This window comes from Microtus pennsylvanicus, chromosome 4, assembly GCF_037038515.1.
Source record: "Microtus pennsylvanicus isolate mMicPen1 chromosome 4, mMicPen1.hap1, whole genome shotgun sequence".
Taxonomy (NCBI): Eukaryota; Metazoa; Chordata; class Mammalia; order Rodentia; family Cricetidae; genus Microtus; species Microtus pennsylvanicus.
Window position 1 is genome coordinate 58,407,566 of NC_134582.1, and position 14,985 is coordinate 58,422,550.

The 14,985-nt window shown below is 38.7% G+C and overlaps 1 protein-coding gene and 1 pseudogene across 6 annotated transcripts in view; both read left to right on the plus strand.

Annotated features, from left to right (window-relative positions):
* Positions 1-14,985, plus strand: part of Nol4 (nucleolar protein 4) — a 345,140-nt gene that overhangs the window by 13,100 nt on the left and 317,055 nt on the right. The gene's annotated exons all lie outside the window — the stretch shown is intronic.
* Positions 5,941-6,728, plus strand: LOC142848689 (TLC domain-containing protein 4 pseudogene; annotated as a pseudogene).

The following is a 14,985-nucleotide window of genomic DNA, read 5'->3' on the forward strand; positions in this document are numbered from 1 at the left end:
TAAGGCATACATACATATATGTCTACATATGCACACACATGCAGATATATATGTATATTGTTAGTATTCTCATATATTTACTATACATACATGAATATATATTATCCATGCATGTATCTATATTTCTATTTCTATTAAATTTAATTAGAAAATTCTTTGGTTGTACTAGATCTGTCTCACTAAAATGCAGTGGCATACTGTTTTCCACAGGAAGAGGGAGACAGAGAATTACATGAGTAAAAGTAAATTATTATTAACAAAATTATAATTTGTATTGAAGATGTTTCAAAAAGTTTCAGCAAAATGTAAATTTTGATAATTAGACAGAGCTATTGTGTAACATAATTTAGAAATAATATTTCAATAAAAGGTAATTCCTTTAAAAATGACCTGCCTACTACTTGCGAAATAGGATACAGAAGATAGTAGAAGATAGCAGTATCATGTAAGCTATGCAGAGAGATGGAAAATAGGGTTTTCTCTTTCTGTTGAGTTTTTTTTTTTTGATTTCCTCCCTTTCTCACTGTCTGAAGTTCCCTCAAGTGTTCCATTCTTTCTAATTTTAATCAAGTGTTCATTTAATGTTGTTATCTCCATAGTTATAGATTTTTCATGTGTTTTGTAACCATTAGAAAACTGGGAGGCTGGGGAAGATTCAGAGTGTAAGTTCAGGAAGATGGAGCCTTGATGTGGATACCAGGAGAAACCTGACTTACAGGCGGAAAGCTAACCTTTCTGTTCTGACTATTTTTTCCTTTTAGTTATGTTTTCAGCAATAAAAACAATTTTCTTGAATATTGATTTTTATTGTTGTATACAAAATGGTAGTTATGGAAATCATTTGTAGTACCATCTTTTAATTTGTTTGTTTGTTTGTTTTTCCATTTTTCGAGTGGGCAGTGGCAAAGTGAGGCTGTCCCATGCCTGGGTGAGACACATGAGGCCTCTCTGTTGGTTCTCATTGCCAGATGGATGGAGGATTTTAAGGGTTTAACACTGGGCACAGGACAAAGCTGAATGGCCCATATGGGGATCTAATGTCTTACTTGGTCATAACCACGGCATGCTCTCCACAATTGACCTAATTAGATGAGATTTTCAAATATGCCGTCTAAAGTTTGTTTGAATATCAGATATGGGTCACTGTTCTCTAGGGCCTTTGTGCTTATTTGCCTATTGGTGTTTGCTGAGGTCAAGACAGGAGATTTGTTGTTTGTTTAGCACATTCTTTCTTTATAAAAACTATTCTTAATATTTATTTATCCTTAATAAATAAACTATTAATTTATTTGTTTGTCTCCTTAATTTGGAATATGTTAATTTAGAACTATCAGCAACTTGAACAAGGATAGGGTAACATTTAGTTTGAACATCATATTAAGAAAGTATTTTATAATTTTTACAAATTTATATTGAAGATAACAAAGAGAATTCTCAGCATGAGGAAATCTTTCTTAAACCATCTTTGGGTAGAAATAAACAATTGGGATGTTTATTTCACCATAAATGCCTCTTTATTTAATAAATCAGGTGTTAGGAATAGGTGTTCTTCAGCTCATTGGCATATTTTGTTGACTTTGCAAGATGTATAATTATTGGTATATCCTAGGATTTTCAGACTATGACAGCAAAATCACATTCTAAGTTCTAAACTTTAAAATCAAGACATTCAGTCGTGACTGGCAGCCAATATGATTGCAAAGTACTGCAAGGAAGCCCTAGACTGTTGCCTATTGGGAAGGATGAGAGTGCTCTGTCGAGAACTTCACTGGTGAGAGAAATTGTTGCCATCCTCCCTAAAATTGAGTTCTTGGGAATGAGTATGCATACTCAGGAAAAAGGAAGAAAGGAAGTCAGAAAAAGGAGCAGAGAGAAACAGAAGAGAAAAGGTGATTAGAGGCATTTGGCTCACCATGAATGCATGAATTGAAGGTAAAAACCCAACTATGAGAGTGCCCGTAGGATGATTCATCACCACGGTGGCTCAGTTTTGTGTTTCCTGAAGGCTTATCACTATAGTGAGGGAAGCTTTCCTACTGATGTGCCTGGTGCCATAACTTAATCAGTGCCTACTATTTCATCTTCTTTAAGCTTATACTTAACAAAACCCTATTATTTTGTTCCCTACTTGATTGTCCAAGGAGAAAGCACATGATGGTTGGACTATTGCCAGTGGTGGAAACATCTGTTGTATTTCTCAGTATAAATAAATATCAGTTCTCTAAAGATTTCAATATTTTGTGAGGTTTTTTTTTTGTTGAGTCTGAAATCTCTACATTTAATTAACTTATGTACATCTCCAAAATCCCACTGCAAGGCAGGAACAGGAACAATGACTCTTAGAGAGGGAACCAAATGGAGTTCACTGTTGCCCGAATTTCTTGGAACTGTGCCATCTGTTTAGCCAGTCTCTCTTCATCTGCTGTCTGCCTAATAGATTATTTTCTAAAGCATGGTACCTAGTACATTTTTTTTAGGTATAATGATATGATGATTTAATGTAACTTTTGATTCAGCTCTCTGATTTTAAATTATTATCACTAACATTTTCAATATGCAAGTACATCATCTCAATAATTATATGGCTCCACAAATAATCAACTACCTAACATTTTCTCTCCCATTTCCAGGTAATGTACTATTTTATTTATTTCCTTTGAAGCCTTCCTTCTTACATAATTACAGTGGTTACTTATTTTAAAATATATGTGAATGAAAACCAAACATTTAACACCAGGGCCTTTGGGAGACTTTTGTTTGTGGATTAAAAGTGAGTTTTGGAAACTGGATGACTTCTTTTTAGGTGCTTATCAGTCAGCCAAAATGTAATTTTTTTGTAAAATGTGCATGCCATTTTCCCAGGGTGACTAGATATGTTAAGATGATTCTATTTTAAGGATGACACTAAAGATTCTGAAAACAGTAGGAAGCCCCGCTCCCAAGAAATCATTGGCAAGAAGAGCGCAGAGGGAAGTCAACTACACATATGCATGGCAAGGGCTGTTTCATCCCTTTTCATCTCTTGGAGTTACAGCAGAAACTAGACTTAGCCATGGATCCACCAGTAAGAGACCACATAAACAATATGCTCTTTGTCCCAGAGAGAAAGGAAATTGGACTACCGCTACAAGAGAAGGACTAGGAATTTCCTTCTTCTTTTCCTCCCCCCACTTTCTCCTTCTATTTTTTTTTTATTCACAGTCTATCAGATTTGCAAATGCAGGTCCTGGGGTCACATGACTGCTGTGGTAGTGGCAGCACCAACAGAGGGAAGGAAAACCCACGTGGAAATTTTGTTTCTTTAGCCAAAGGAACATGATAAAAGGACAAAAGAGTGGATGTAAGAGTCCCATTACTGAACGGGAGGGATGTCATTGGACAAGCTGTTCAATTCACGACTGACTATGTGTAAAGAAGCAGCCAGGTACACTGTGATCCCTAGGGCTTCTCTACTCCTACCCAGAGTAGCCCACCTACTGCCTCTAGTTTAGCCAACTGCTAAAGGAATGCTACCATTTGAGGATCAAACATTCAAACCATGAACCTATGGCAATCATTTTTCATCTTTGAGTCAAAGGTTTTATAAAGTAGAGGAAGGACTTGAGCTACTAATGGAAGCTTTCCTGCTTTTGTTTCCTAAGTAACAGATCACAGGCATTGCCATCATAGCTAGTTTATATTTAAATCATAACACAGTAGAAAAATTAAATATATATTGGTTCAAAATTTTTTTGGATTATCTGAGGAATTGTATGTTTGTGGCTGCTGGAATCATAGACAAGGAAAAAAGTAATTGGTTAAGAGAAAAAGAAAAACTGTGCTTGGAAGTTTCTCAGATTTGATAGGGAATTTAAGCTGTTCACAGAAAATCATGATAAACTCATGAAAACTATTCCCAAACATATCATAAAGAAACCAATGCAAGAAAGCTCTATCAGAAACTGCCATGACAAATTGACAGATGACACATTATAAGTTGGTAAACAATAATAACCGTTACTGCAAGCTCCACATCACAACCATGGAGCCGTAAGAAAATTTAATCGAGTCTTCCTGAAGTGCTCAAGGAGAAGAAATGAACAACTCATGTCAGCTTTAACTCACTAGATACATTTGTTCATTGTTGGTGGAGACCGCTCGTCTATTTCCCAGCCACACAGACCCAAAATAATCACTCAGAACTGATGTTAATTACAATACTGCTTGGCCTATTAGCTTATGCACATTTCTAGCTAACTCTTACATCTTAAATTAAGCCATTTCTATTATTTTATATTTTACCAAGAGGCTTATGGCCCACTGGTAAGGTTCTGGCTAGCTGTCCCCTGTGGCTACATGGCATCTCACTGATTCTGCCTTCTCTCTCCCAGAATTCAGTTTAATTTTCCCCATCTAGCTCTATTCTGCCCTGCCGCTGGCCAAAGAAGCTTCTTTATTCAATAACCAATAAAAGTAACACATATACAGAAAGACTTCCCACACTAATTCATGAACACAGAGAAAGTGTGCAAGCTTAGGGTTATCCTAGATGTTTCTCCATGTGTGTCTTGATGTCATCATATGCCATTATTCAGGAAAAAAGAGAGTATTTAGAAATATTCTCATATGAAGAGAAACAATGAATTACTGCAACTAGGATACAATAAATGCTAAATAGTTTTCAGGATGAGGAAAAATGATTCCAGGAAAGTATTTAGAAGTTCATTATTGTAGCAAGAACAATAATAGATATTAATAATTTTTCATCACACAAAGCCTTTCAAATATGCATGATTTCTGAAAAAACAAAATTATAGCATTGTGTGCTAGGTTTTTCCCATTTACATGTATAATATGGATGACTCAATTTGCATGTGAGCTTATTCTTTGACCATAAAAGATTTTAGCTATAAATCAGAAGATAAGGAAACCTGGAAATTCCCCAAGTATTTAAAGATTAGAAACCATACTTTTAAATAATCTGTGGCTAAAGAAGATTTGAGGAATATTTACTCCAGTAAACATTAATCCAACAAGAGAGGGAATGTCTTAAATCAATAATCCGGGTGCCTGTTTGACGATTGAGAAAAAGAGGAGCAGACAAAACCCGATAAAATGAATTAAATTTTTATTAATTTTTAAAACACTTATTAGAGAGAGGGATAGAATAAAAAGGAAGAGAGGGAGAGAGGAGAGAGAGACAGGAAGGAAGGAGAGGGGCAGGATACATATGCACACACATGCCAGTTGTGTGACAACTGTCAAGAGTCAATTTCCTTTAGTGACACAGGTCTTGGGAGCTGAGTTCAGGTGGAAAGTCTTGGCTTCAGGTGTCTTCATCATATTTCTCACATTTAGTTAGTTCTCAATAATTTCATTACATTTGAAATCTCTGTTTTAAAAATGTTATACAATGCTTTTAGTCTCTGTATGTGGAGCTGACCAGGTCTTGGATTCCAGGGAATCTGCATAGCTACACCTCTTCTCTATACTCTGCTCCTATCCTACAGTTTGGCCTCATGATGTACTTGGCGAATATAAGTCATATGCACATTTGGTGCCCCCCCCCCCCCCCGATGGTTTGGGATCATTTTGATGTCATCAGATGAAGACACTCATGGGATGCTGAGAGACTATGCCATGCCAACATTTACTAGCATTCAGTTATTTTTAAGGTTCACAAGCCACGATGGGCACAGAATACATAATTGAAAGACATAAAATTGCTCCATTGGAAATCTTGGGAATCTATCAAGTCCTATGTCTTCGTTTTCCTGGAATCCTGAAAGTTAGAGGATGGAGAGGATCCTTAGAGAAAGAGGATGCAAAGCTGCTATAAATATTCTTGTTCAAGTGAGTTCCTGGACAGCCAGTTCTCATCAGGAAAGAACAAAACAAGAACTAAAACCACATCACTTTGCTTGACGACCGGTTCCACACTGGAGGCTGAATCAGCAGGTGGAAGAGCTATGGATGCCAACACCAAAGTGGTCATCGGCACGTTTTGTAGCAGCTTCCTCCTCTTCCAGGTTCTTTTCCACTTTGTAAGTTACTGGTTTTCAGCCAAAGTTTCTACAGGTTATAATAGTCTTAGCATCGACAAGAAGATCAAATGGAACTCAAGGGTAGTATCTACGTGCCACTCTTTGCTGGTTGGGATTTTTGGCTTATACCTCTTCTTATTTGATGAGCCTACTATAGCTGATCCACTCTGGGGTGATCCAATGCTTGTGAAATTGAATATTGCAACTGCTTCAGGCTACCTCATTTCTGATTTATTGATTATCCTTTTGAATTGGAAAGTGATCGGCGACAAGTTTTTTGTAATTCACCATTGTACGGCACTAGCTGCATACTACTTTGTACTGAAAGATGGAATGCTAGCGTACATTGCCAACTTCTGCCTGCTTGCCGAGCTTTCCAGCCCCTTCGTGGTTCTTTGAAGCCCTAAAGTACCCCAAGTTTTCCAAAGCCAACATCATCAATGGAGTTCTCATGACAGTGGTCTTTTTTGTAGTGCGGATCCTCACCATACCTCCTTTGTATTTCTTTATGTATTCCATGTACGGAACAGAAGCCTACATGAGGCTCGGATTTGTGGTCCAGTGTACCTGATCACTACCTGTCTTATTTTGGATGTGATGAATGTCGTGTGGATGATCAAAATTACAAAAGGATGCATCAAGGTCATCTCTCTCATCAGACAAGAAGAAGCCAAGAGTAGCCTTCAGAATGGAAAACTTGATTAAAGGCGTGCTTCATTAAAAAAAAAAAATTCTTGTTCAGGTTTTCTGTGAACCTAAGTTTTCACATCTCTTGGATGATGTCTAAGAACACAGTTACTGTGTCACAGGTGATTGAAAGTTTAGTTAACTCAGCTGCCAAATGACTTTCATTGTCTTCCCTGTTTTAATTTGCTACCAGCAATGTATATATGATACCATTAGCCTGCCCTATCTAGTTTATAATATGATGTTAATGTTCATGTCAATGACAACAGAATGACAGTCATAACTTCTCTTTTGTGAGTCATTACTTCATTTATGTTTGAGGATAGCTGCCAGTACACACTTATGCCTTTGCAGGTATCATTTTAATATCTTATCAATTTTTATTTTGGAGAATATATAACTAATTTATTTCATCCCTAATCAGTAGCTGTTTCCTAATAAGGCTTTGCTCCACTTCCTTTGTGGAATTTGTGTACCCTTCCTGTTGTTTTTGGAAATGTCTGCCAAAGACCCCTGAGTTAAATGTTTGATTCCCACTCTGTGGTGCTACTAGTAAGCACTAGAAGCTGTAAGAGATAGAGATCACTCTAAGATTCTTGGGTCATTTGTATCTTGCCCTTGAAGGGGACAGTGGGACCCCAGTCACTTCTTTTTTTGCTCATTTGTTTCCTGGCCATTCTTCTGCTATAATAGTCTATCACAGGTTCAGAACAACAGGGCCAACCATTCACAGATTGGAACCTGCAGAGTTGTGAGGCAGAATAAATGTCTTCTGTTTATAAGTTGGTTATCACAGATATTTGTTAGAGTGACAAATTACATCAATTTCTGCAATCAAGATTATAATATTTAATAGGAATGCATATGTAGAAGGATGAATATATTTGTTAAATGGGAGCTTTAAATACAAACAATTTCAATGCTAATATTGTATGAAAAATGAAAGCTCAGATTAGATTTTTTTTATTTTACTTTACATACCAATGACAGTTTCCCCTCCCTCCTTTCCTCCAGTTCCTTTCCCGACCTCTCCTACCCCCATCCACTCCTCCTCCATCTCCACTGAGATGGGGTAAGGTCTTTCTTGAGAATCAAGTTGAGGAAGGATCAAGCTCCTCCCTCCTGCTTCAAGACTGAACAAGGTATCTTAGCATAAGGAATAGGTTTTAAAGAGCCAGCTCATGCATCAGGGACAGGTCCTGGTCGCTCAATGAAAGTCCAAGCTGCATAACTAACTTGACCCAGTGCAGAGGGCCTAGGTTGATCCCATGCCAGATCCCTAGCTGTCTGTCCAGAGTGCATGAGCTCCCATAAATTCAGGTCAGCTGTCTCTGATGGTTTTACAGTCATGATCTTAATCCCCAACCCCTGCTCATAGAATTCTCTACCCTCTCTTCATCTGAACTCCAAGAGCTAAGCCCAAGGCTTGGCTGTGAATTTCTGTATCTGCTTCCATCAGTTACTGGATGAAGGGTCTATCATGACAATTATGGTAGTCACCAATCTGATTACAGGGGAAGGCCAGTTCAGACATCCTCTCTAATACTGTTAGGAGACTTATCTGGGATCATCCTTGTGGGTTCCTGGGAATTTTCCTGGTACCAGGTTTCTCCCTCACCTCATAATAGCCCTCTCCATCAAGATCTCTTTCATTACTCTCCCCCTCATTCCATGCCCAACTCTACCATCTTGATTTTTCATGTTCCTATCACCCTTCCCCTACCCCCAGTTTACCCAGGACATCTCATCTATTTCCTCTTCCCTGGGATATCCATACATCCTTCTTAGAGTCTTCCTTGTTACCTAGCTTCTCTGGGGCTGTGGGTTGTAGCCTGGTTATCCTTTGCTTTACATCTAATATTCATGTATAAATGAGTACATACTGTGTTTGTCTTTCTTGGTTTTCTGGGTCCGGGTTGCCACATTCAGTGTGGTTTTTTTTTCTAGTTACATCCAGTTGTCTGAAAATTTCAGGAGATCATCATATTTTTACATCTGAGTAATACTCCATTGTGTAGACATACTTTTTACTTATTCATCCTTCGGTTGAGGGACTTTTAGGTTGTTTCCAGGTTCTATTACGAATAATGCTGATACGAGCATAGTTGAGCAAGTATCCTTGTGATATGGTTGAGCATCCTTTGGGTATATGCTCAACAGTGGTATCACTGGGTCTTGAAGTAGATCGAGTCCCAATTATTGGAGAAACTACCATAACAATTTCCAAATGGTGGCTCTACAAGTTTGTACTCCCACCAGCAGTGGAGGAGTATTTCCTTTCAGATTAGATTTTTAACTTTACAGAAAAGATATTGAAGTGACAAAAATAGATCATGGTAAATTTTATAGACATGCAATTTTTAGGAAATAATATCTTTCTGGTGGACTAAACAGTATGTGCTAAAATGTGTCTCTTAAAAACAGGTCTCCCAACAGCAAAACTGACGTTAGTCATCTTAGAATACAGATGATTCTGCTTTAGCTGCTGTTGCCGTCACTTTAGAGCAAGTTCATGGGTTCGAGGTTTGAGGGTACAGTTTGTCACAATAGGGGAGGCATGGTGTCAAGAACACATCTCTGTTTGGAAGAAGACTGTTCTTCCCATCTGGGTGGAACAAGAAGCAGAAGGAAAATGCCGGGCTTTTCAGGCTGCCCACTTCTTCTGTTTTTCTTCAGTCTGACTCACTAGCCCATGGGATTAATTTCACCCATGTTCAAAGGGACAGGGGGAATCCTCCCCCATTCCTTAAACCTTCCTGGAGAAACTCTCTCAGGTACTCATAAAAGTGTGTCTTCTTACTTTGCCAGGGTAGTCCATTAGAGTTAACTCCACTGGCAGAAGTGTCCGTGAACCAGTCCCAAAGTTGTGAGCATGGGAGAGCTGTTCCCATTACTCACTCATTGGTCAGGCGGTGGCATGCGCAGGGGGGGAAATGCCATCCCCTACCCTACTCCACCCCCACCCATCAACACCTGAGTCTGGTAGGAGAGCTGGCCCTGGGTCATAAGGGCAGGAGAATTGCTCCTGTCCCCTACCAACTGCAACACTCAGGAGAGCAGGTCCTGCACCTCACCTGGACAACACAATAGAGACAATCCTGTTGGCAGAGGTGTGGGTGAACCAACCCCAAAAATTGTGAGCATAGAATTTCTGTCTTCAATACTCATCTATCATGTGATGATGGTATTGACAGGGGAGAGATGCCCTCCCCCCCATCAATGCCTCAGATATGGCAGGTGAGAGAGACATGGCTCTGAGGCCACAAGAGTGGAAGAACTGCTCTGTCCCTCATCAGCTGCAGCAATTGGGAGAGCAGCCCCTTCACATGACTGGGCAACACAATACAGCTTGATCTGAAGATGTGGGTGTGACAGAACCGACCCTGAGGACATGAAAGCAGAACTGGAAACAAGTCCTGCCCATGGATCATTGCTATGAGGAGTAAACTAGCCAAAACAATTCAGGAGAGCTCACCTTGGTGGTGTGGCAAGGAAGAGCTGGCCAGCTGACCAACCCTGCAACTACCCAGGTTCAGAACCAGTGATATGTGTTGGCCCACCCCAATATCCACCTCATTTGTCATCTGCTGGAGCAAGTAAAGGGACTGGTCCTGCAGACCCAACGCTGTAGGATCTTCATGTCAGAGGCCAACAGCAGGATAACCAAGAGGAGTTCCAGTGAGGGCCCAGCATTGAGAGTGTAGCAGAAACCAGAGGCCTCGGACTAGACCAATGACTCTTTGAAATGAACACTTGCAAGTAAAGATGTATGGATAAAAGGGTTTACTGTGTAACTCACTGTATCATACTACAGCTTCCGTGATGAGATAGATTTTTCTTTCTTTACTTTCTCTTAAATTTTATTTTATTTTATATTGAGAAAAGGTTGCAAGGGCAGAGGGTAGATATAAAGGAATAGGGAAAAGAATGGATGGAGATGCATGATGTGAAAGACGCAAAGAATAAATATAAAAACAATTAAAAAATAGTATGTCTTTTCATAGATTATAAATTCAATCAAGTTTGCAAAAAAGAATAACCAATGCAAGTCCCCAGCTTACTATATGATTTCTAACTCAAATAAGTATTTAAAAACATTTAATAAATCTCAGCATGTTAGACTTCAGCTGATTTTACTTAGATCAAGATGAGTAAAATCAGCTTCATTGATCTTCACTATCTAGCTGCTTTCCAGGCTTAGACCAATGTTGGAAGAGCAGGGCCCCTTGTTTGTCCCAGCTGCCTGGCTAGCTTACACCTGAAATAACCACACAGAAACTGTATTAATTAAAACACTGCTTGGCCATTAGCTCTTACATCTTATTGGTTAACTCTTACATTTTAGTTTAACCCATCTTCATTAAACTGTGTATCGCCACATGGCAGTGGTTTACCTGAGATTCTAATGGGCATCCATCTCCGTCAGAGGATCCGTGGTTTCTCTCACTCTGCCCTTCTTCCTCCCAGCATTCACTTCTGTTTTCTCTGTCTACCTAAGTTCTGCCATATCAACTAGGCCAAGGCAGTTTCTTTATTCATTAACCAATGAAAGCAACACACAAACAGAAGGAACTCCTACATCAGACCTAGTACAATTTAGCAGGATTGTTTGTTTTAACTAATAATTTAATTTTCAAAAAGTAGAATAAAAAATTTATTTTTTCATAAATTTCTAGAGAAACATAGATAATAAATATTTGCATATGGAACAAATATAGATCTAGAAGAAAGAGGGGCAAATTATTTACTTAAACATGAATAATAGAATATTAGTTTTTGGGGGACTTTAATATGATAATTTCTTAATACTACTGTTTTATTCATAGATTGAAGTGAAAAAAATTTCAGGTATTTTATAATGTAATTCTTGCCTAGAAAGATATTATAAAAATTCCAAGTGCATCTTATGTAACTAAGAACTTGCATGTGTTTGTTGCTGAACTCTGAAATGTTGTGGTTATGGATTGTAAAATGAGGGCTGGCTTGTTTGTTGAAGTTTCTGTCCTGCCTGGTACCCCACAGCCGGCAAGCCCCAAAGAAAATCACACAGAGGACTCTGTAAGTTAAAAGCTGATTGACCCATTAGGTCAGGCCACTTATTAGCACTTGTAGCTTTTATTAACCCATTATTCTGATGTATTTTTGCCATATGGCTCAGTACCTTTTTTAGCTAGCAAGTCACATCCTGATTCTTCAGAGTCTGGGCAGGAGTGAGTGGGAGGAATCAACTTCTTCCTTCCCATAATTCTCCTGTTCTCATTGCATCATTTCTACTTCCTGTCTGGTTTTCCCACCTTTACTTCCTGCCTGGCCAATTAGCGTTTATTTAAAACGTGATTAACAGATTAAAGACAATTCTCCTGCACCAGTGGATCAGTGTGGATTTGACTGGGCCAAAAGAATGAATTGTGAAAGAAATTGTGAATGACAAGCATGCTATTTTATACCTACTTAGAAATGTTGCTGAGGGAGACTATCAAATTGTGAGGATTTATTCAGTATACAGCTAAATCTGGACAGTGCCTAGTTGCGATGCTCATGAGGAGTCAGAATTTGCTATCAGTACAGGAAAATTGATGTGTTCATAGGACCAAAGCCCAAACCGTATTGCTGGTATGAATATCACAGGTTCCATATGGTAAGAGGTAGGCAACAATGAAAAAAGAATTAAATATAAAACCTAAACATGTTTGAACTTTAATATACAGAAATAAGAACACCAGAACTATATTGTCATCTTTCACTTCTATGTCTAGTAAAAATAACAACTCTCTGCATAGCACAGGCAGAGAAAGCAACCAGGAAGGACTTGATGCTGGTGTGAGAAGAACGTGGCAGATTGAGAATTCAGCATAATAGGACTTCACCTTGCTTGCATTCATCTTTCCTCAGAGTGTAAGAACTGGGATAGTCCCCTTTCTCAATGGCTCATATATTTAGTCTGGTGTCTGAGGATATATTAATTACGGGAGAAAAGCCGATGAAGTGTGGTGGGAGTTGTGAGGCTTGCGGTTCAGCTGATGACCACATAAGTAACCGTAGCAACAGTGACTCACCCTGAGTTTCCACTCTGCTTTTCCCCTGTGATGCAGGGACACGTTCTGTTCTTGTCAACCCTCCTACTGACTGCGGTGATGAGGTTCTGAAGAGGGTGTCAGGGCTGAAGTCGAGACAACGCTGTTCTTGTTTGTATACAGAAATGTGAATATGCTGGAAAGAGGCACTTGTCTTTGACATCGACAATGAGCATTTCCAGCAAATTTAGCATTGCCTCCTCAGTGTATGGTGGCTTCAGACTCCCATGCTCAATAGCAATGGGATCTTGGGAACCAAAAGCTCAGATGTTTATTTAAAAACAGAGAATTTTTTTTAAGTCAGGCACTCATAGAAATAAAAAAAGAAATCATCAAAATAATAGAAATGTGTACTCTTTCAAGGAAGCCACCATGAAAATACCCTGGGAATAGTAGGAATTTATGGTCTCATGTTTCTGGAGGCTGGAGTTAAAACCAATATGTTGGAAGTATTGACCCTTGTTCTGAGTGCTATGTGGGAAGAATCCCACCCAAGCCTCTCACCTGATTACTGGTAACCATTGCCCTTCTATGACAGCATAATTCTAATGATCTTATCTCAGAGTCTGTGGATATGAATGTATTCACAAAATTAATTAATTTCCGAGGTAAAAGGTGAGCTAGAGAAATGTCTTGATTTTAGTGATAGACAAAGTGATTCAAAATAGGAAATCAGTTAGGGCAAGAGAATAAAAGAGATAAAACATACATTTCAATAGATTGGACAAGTGCAGTGTGAAGCACAAGTTTTACAAAATACCAACAATCTTTTAGCAAAAATGAATCTGCAAAGTTGGAAAATACAAGATATCTGAAAAGATATCTTTACCAGGTTCATGGTAGTGGGGCACCAGAGAATTCTAAAGAAAGAATATAATGTTTAAAACACTCAAAGGAGAAAAATCATACTATTTTAGATCATTTAAGCACACAGGTGACTTACTTTTTAAAAATAGTAACATAAAAGACACAATATCAAAGGCTTCACTTAAAATTACAGGGCATAGTGAGACATTATTATTTGAAATTTGAAAGTCTCTACTATTAATATAGAGTCACCAAAAAATTGCTAGGGGTGTATCATAAATACAATGAATCTAGAGACTCCCAAAAGAATTGTAACTGTAGGGCTGGAGAGATGGCTCAGTGGTTAAGAACGTTGCCTGCTCTTCCAAAGGTCCTGAGTTCAATTCCCAACAACCACATGGTGGTTCACAACCATCTTTAATGAGGTCTGGTGCCCTCTTCTGGCCTGCATACATACATGTAGACAGAATATTACATATATATAATAAATAAATAAATATTTTTTAAAAAAGAATTGTAACTGTATACTGCTCTTTCACTTCCCGGCCGCCCAGACCTGAATAATCATACAGAAACTATATTAATTATAACACTGTTTGGCCAATAGCTTATATGTGTTCCTTGATAGCTCTAACATCTTAAATTAACCCACTTCTATTATTCTGTGTATCACCATGAGGCTGTGACCTACCAGTACAAGTTATGGTGTCTTCCTCCTTCGGCAGCTACATAGCATCTCCTTGACTCTGCCTACTTTCTCTATCTCCGCTCATATTTCCCGCCTGGTTTTACCGTGCTAAGCCATTGGCTGAAAGCGCTTCTTTATTAACCAATGGTAATAAAACATATTCGTAGCATACAGATCGGAATCCCACATGATCCTTAGCTGCTGGATTCAATTCCAGTTTCCAGTACTTGCAGAGGACTGTAGATTGCTACTCTTTCTGTGGGTTTATCTCCAGATAAATAGACTTTGCTCTACTCTATTGCAGTGATTGTGGGACTCGTGTGTATGCCAGCAGGGATAGTGAGGATGTCTGAATAAATTCTGAGCACGGGCATCAGAAAAATAGCCAGGAACTACAAAACAAGGTGGTGGCAGCATTTTGGACAAAAGTAAACTTTTTAAAAATTACAATATTCTCTCATTTTACATATCTATCTCCTTTCCCACTCCCTCCCCTCCTTTCACCCCACCCTCCATTTCCCACTCAGGATTTATCCCTAGTGCTTGAACTGGCATCTTGGAGCACATTCTCTTTGGAGAGATACCTTACTCAGCCTAGATATAGAGGGAAGGGCCATGGTCCTGCCTCAAAGTGATATCTCAGACTTTGTTGACTCCACATGGGAAGCCAAAAATGGACTTTTAAGTAGAAGTTTACTGATAGACT